Source organism: Bos taurus, chromosome 21, assembly GCF_002263795.3.
Source record: "Bos taurus isolate L1 Dominette 01449 registration number 42190680 breed Hereford chromosome 21, ARS-UCD2.0, whole genome shotgun sequence".
NCBI classification, from domain to species: domain Eukaryota; kingdom Metazoa; phylum Chordata; class Mammalia; order Artiodactyla; family Bovidae; genus Bos; species Bos taurus.
The window spans coordinates 65,261,401-65,267,400 of NC_037348.1; positions in this window are offsets into that span (position 1 = coordinate 65,261,401).

The following is a 6,000-nucleotide window of genomic DNA, read 5'->3' on the forward strand; positions in this document are numbered from 1 at the left end:
GTAAGCCTGAGTCCACCATGGCTAGAAGCACTTGGCAAACTGCAATTCCTCTTTATCTTAATTGCTCTAGGGGCTGAATTCCTAGGCCTTTGCAGTCATAACCCACATGCTACTGAACAAACAGCTTCCTTTGCTGGCCAGCTGTCCTGTTCTCAGGAGAAGGGGAGCCTGGGGAGGAGGCAGGGCCTTATCCCTTCTGGTTTGCAAGTGAGGCAAGAACCACGTACAGCCTGTTCACTCCACAGGCTGCCTTAGTTAACTGCAAACCTTTGAAGAAGATGTCCTTGGGCCTCCTATTAGTCATTATTTATTGCTAATCCTGGAAAAGGTGGGGCAAGGGCAGGCTACCTGAGGTCGCCTTGGGGCTGAGGCTGGCCAGGATCAGCCCCTCTTGGGTCGGTTACTTCCCTTTTCTGAGTGTCAGCTTCCTCATCTATGAAGCAGAACCCACTTACCTCAAGGGCTGTTATGAGAAGAAAGGAGGAAAAAGTGACATGGTGGCATTTTACAGACTGTAAAGCAAGGAACAAACCCACTGCAAGTGTTACATGTCAGGACTCCAGAGATCGGCTGAGCCCCAGCCCCATCTGAAACCTGCTGATACACCTTGAACAAGGAGGATGCCAGTGACAACAAGGCTATGCCAGAGCAGCTAACTTCCAGAACTGAAGTCCTGCGTCTGGTGTTCTTCTAGTGAGAAGTGAAGTTGAAAGTCACTCAGTCGTGTCCAGCTCTCTGTGACCCCATGGACTATACAGTCCATGGAATTCTCCAGGCCAGAACACTGCAGTGGGCAGCCTTTCCCTTCTCCAGGGGATCTTCCCAACCCAGGGATTGAACCCAGGTCTCCTGCATTGCAGGCGGATTCTTCAGCAGCTGAGCCACAAGGGAAGCCCTTGCAAGCACCTTATGTAACACTGATAATCAATTCACTGATGCCTACAGCAATCCTATGGGACAGATTTGTTGTCTCTGGTGTGCAGACCAGTAAACCGAGGCTAAAATATTTGCTCAAGACCACACAGTTAAGTAGGCAGTCGAGATGGGACACAAACTCAGGCAGTTTGACCCTAGAGCCCACACTCTGTAACGTTACCCTATATACTTACCTGTCATGAGCCTCAGTCTCTCAACTGTGAAATGGGAGCACAATAATGACACTGGATTAAGTGTCATGGATTAAGTGGGATAACGCGGGTAAGTAAACAGCCTAGCACAGCATCAGCCGCAGAGCAGAGGTTTAATGAAGGATGATTTTGTTTCTTTTTTTTTTTAATTTATTTACTTGGCTGCTCTGGGTCTTAGTCGTAGCATGTGGGATCTAGCCCCCTGACCAGGGATCGAACCTGGGCCCCCTGCACTGGGAGCTCAGAGTCTTAGCCACTGGACCACCAGGGAAGTCCCTGATTTGTTTCTTTACTCACTACAAATTTCTTTCTAGGAGCTCTATGAACAAAACACACAAATTTGAGGGGATAATTTATTTTTACTTATCCATTTGTTCAGTTCAGTTCAGTTCAGTTGCTCAGTCATGTTCGACTCTTTGCATTTGTTAAGTATCTGTTTAAAAATATGTAATATTTAAACCAATCTTTAAAGTCAATGAAACCATAATATTGAAACCAGGGTGGGACAGCAGCCAGTTTCTTTCCTTTCCTTTCCGAGAATTGCCTCAATTCCCGGAAAGGGAGGCCTGTAAGAAAGAGAAAGAACGTGGACAAGCGCTGGAGAGGAGAAACTCTCAGGCCCATATCAAAGAGCAATCAAAGTGACTTCAAGGCACAAATGACCAAACACCATGTCCAGATGCCTTACACGGGATCCCCAATTCTCCCAAGCTGCAAACCTGGCTGGCACAGAATCTGCTCTGCATTAGCGCCCAGAGGCAGATGGCTCAGGCAAGTGAGAACCACCCTCTGAGGCTCCACGCCAGAGCAGCTGAGCCAGGATCTGATGCCAAAGGCCCCTCGACCGTGTCGTGCTCCCTCAAATTCTACTGCTCCCCCTGCCTGGCGTGTTTCCCGCCCTCCTCTGCCCGCTGTCTCACTAATTCAAACCTTGGCTCCTGGTTTCCTGGCCCCTGAGCCTGCAGGGCCAAGTTGGCTGCTCTGTCCTTGGCGATCCCTGGGACTCGTTAGTGAGGCTGTTAGAGCACTCACGCTGCATTTGTAATTTATGAAAACCCACCCACAGAGAGCGCAAGCCCTGGGTTTTAGTCTTTCACGTGCTTCAAGTACCTGGTACAGAGTAGCTTATCAAACGGACTGACGATTTATGAGTACAGGTTACTGACTAAATCTCATAAATCAACTAGTTCAATTTCCCCCTCTGGTTTATATCCTCTTATAATATCTCTGCAAGCACTTATTCCAGTTTAAGGTAGATTCCCCCAATCTGGGCTTCAGAAGGCCTCTTAAAATGTCCCGCCAGTGCACACAGCCTTAGTTTTACCCTACGTCTGGTTTGCTCAATCGTTGTGAACACCTGCCCACTATCCTGGTCATTCTTTTTAGAATTCCCTTTGGTTTCCCCGTCCTTCCGAATATGTGGTGTTCTGCATGAAAGGACACAAGCGAGCAGGACCAAAATCAAGTATAGATTAAAATTACCCTACTAAAGTCCTAGCGAGACTGCCAGGTAGAATGACTCAGTGAGCTCCGGACGGCCAATCTCCCCCTGCCATGGAGCAGACAATTGCAGAGGATCAGCTAGATGAACTGAGCCTGAATTTAGGATCCCTGTTGCAGGGAAACACGTGTACCTTATATATCAGAATCCCATTTAAGTGAGAAAGCAGACTGAGGAAACAGCAGGTGCATTCTCCCTGCTGTCAGGATCTCGAGGCATACACTCACTGCATGGAATCAGCTACACTATAAATCTCGTGTGTATATGATGCAACTTCCTGAATGAGTACAGAACTTCAGGAGTGATCAGAGACAAAGAGAATGGAACTACCATTGCCCTCATTTCAGGCATCCATCCATTTAGCCCACTTATGAGCATATATTCTCAGTTTTCCTTCCCATCTAGTCAACTTTCTCCTTCATTTCTTTGTTAAATAACTTTTAGAATTTAACTTAACTTTAGAGGGTTTTAACCCAGAGTTCAGAACCTCTGAAACGAAGTGAACAGTCTGCCTACACACAGACATGTGGTTCCAAGTAGAATAACCAGGTTTTGCTACTTTCTCAAAGGGGCCCAAGACGCCCAAAGGCTAAGGACCATTGTCCTCAGTGTTTACCATGTAAACTGCAAACAGGGCTCTGAGTCTTTGTTAAGGGAAAGTGCCTTATCTATTTCACAAATACTACAATCTAAAAAGCAAAGGAGCGTCTGCCTGCAATGCGGGAGATCCGGGTTTGATTCCTGGGTCAGGAAGATCCCCTGGAGAAGGAAATGGCACCCCACTCCAGCACTCTTGCCTGGAAAATCCCATGGATGGAGGAGCCTGATATGCTACAGTCCGTAGGGTTGCAAAGAGTTGGACACGACTGAGCGACTTCACTTTCACTTTTCAAAGCAAAGGAACGAAGCTATCATTTGTGAGGTACTCTATGACCTCCTCTAGAAAAAGGGCTCGGAGAAGGCAATGGCACCCCACTCCAGTGCTCTTGCCTGGAAAATCCCATGGATATGGATGAGCGTGGAAGGCTGCAGTCTATTGGGTCGCTGAGGGTTGGACATGACTGAGTGACTTCACTTTCACTTTTCACTTTCATGCACTGCAGAAGGAAATGGCAACCCACTCCAGTGTTCTTGCCTGGAGAATCCCAGGGACGGGGGAGCCTAGTGGGCTGCTGTCTATGGGGTCACGCAGAGTCGGACACGACTGAAGCGACTTAGCAGCAGCAGCAGAAAAAGGATTGGGAGTGAGCACAGCAGAACTGCCTACTCCACAGCAGAGTAGGACAGTTTAGGGGAAAACGAAAAGCATTGTATAAACAAACTCTTCCTCTCTCTTTTTAAGGAAATTGAACCTTAAGCTCATTTTGAAAGGTTCCACTGTTCCTGAGGAGCACAAGAGGCCCTGAAGAAACCGGGGACAGTTTTGGGATGAGGAATGGAAAGAGGAATTGCAGAACTACAACATGACAATCCCTTGGGCCACTCTGAAGTCATTTCACAGATTAGATGGGAATACACTGATTCTGCAGTTTGTGGGGAGGGTGGCATCATGCACGACAGCCAGCCCTGGAGCAGCTGAGAAGAGCAGGGGGCTTCTGGGTGCCTGGAATATTACCAAGGTGGGGTATCACCCACCACACCCTGGCACCTGAGTGTGGATGACAATGGCCTTGGACTGTCAGGTTTCCAGAGGACAAGAAAATGATTTCTTTCCAGCAATGAGTCCTTCAATGCTTCAAACCTTGGAACAGGTGGCACTCCCCCGTCTTTTAAATACTAAGAGGAAAGCTTACTTTCCCCTCCAAATGATAAGATGGACATTATCTTAAAAGGCAAAGAGGACATTAATCTACATTAAGCAAGGCATAAGCTACTTAGGAGTTCAAGGCGAGATACTGTTGATGGATGTGGACTTAAAGAGACCTCATCAGTGAGAAACAGGACAGCCAACATCAAAGGGCTGAAAGTCAAGCTATGACTCCAAATAGGCAGTGGCTCATCCAGGATCTCTATTCCTTACAGAAGTTGTGAGTCACCAGGGCTTTGGGTCAATAGACGAAATGAAACGCACAGCTCTGTGGTCCTAAGACTACTCCCCATCCCCGAAGCCAGGGTTTCCAACACTCTGAGAAAAAGCTGGCAACAATATTCAATAAACTCTAAGCCTACCAAAAGATGGCAATACGTACCCGGTGGCAGGAGTCACTGCAGAGGTGGCCACTGGTCACGCCCGGGAGCTGAGGAGCTGAGACTGCCCAGTGCAGCTCCAGCTCTTAAATAGTCTTGCCCTCTTTCTTTCAGTTTCCTTTTCAAAAAAGACTCTTTTCTCTCTCTCCCTTTTTGGCTTCCTTTTGGCCCCACCCTCTAACACTTGCATGTAGGAGTTTCTTATAAACGATCCACTTTCTCAGAAATACTTTAATCTCATGACCAACCTCTTGGAGGGCGGGGGAACTCTCTTGAGAACCAAGGTGTTACCTGGTCATTGCATCAGCCACCCTACAGCCCAGGCTGGCCTTCCCATAACCTCCTCGCCCTGTTTCTGTTCCCCGTTCTTGGCATCAGTGTGAAGAACTGTGTCTCTTATGCAGTGGCAGCAGGAGAAGCCGGGGTGGAAAAGCAGATGGCAAATTCCTCGCTGCCGCCGCTGCTCACAGAGGCGACGCAGTGCACTGGAAAGACCGTTGAGTTCTGGGATGAGACCTGGATTTTCAATCCCAGTTTGGGCGTTTCCTTGTTACAAGACCTCGGGCAAATCACATCACCCCTCTGCTTCACCCTCCGTTTCTTCACTTGTGAAATGGGCAAAAAAGCAGCCTCCTAACTTCACCGTTGGAGGAGGGCAGGGCAACCCACTTCAGTATCCTTGCCTGGAGAATCTCATGGACAAAGGAGCCTGGTGGGCTACAGTCCGTGGGGGTCGCAAAGGGTCGGACACGACTGAAGTGACTAAACACACAACGTCACCGAGGAGGCGAAGCCCCTGTCACACGGCCGACACTTGCTAAAAGTGGGGACCTCATCCTTTAGGGAAACGAAACAGGAGGGAGACGATGAAGGTCCGGTGCCGGCGCGAGTGCATGACAGGGCAGGGTCGGCGGCGTTGAGGCAAAAGGGGGCGAGGGGCCAGAAGCCGGAGAGCAGAGAGCCGGGCTCTGAGAATACATCAGGGCTTGGCGTGCAAGCGGCTCCGAGAGAGCCAGATCATTGGGCTCCGCCCCGGCCTCCCCCCCTGCCTTCCCCCGCTTCTTTCATCCCCTCACTTACCGGCCCAGCCGGGCCCGTCAGCGTTGCCGGCTCAGCCACGGGTGGCCTCCTAGGCGTCCGTGGAAACGCCTTCCGGCTGGAACAACTTCCGGTTAGGCTGCGCCC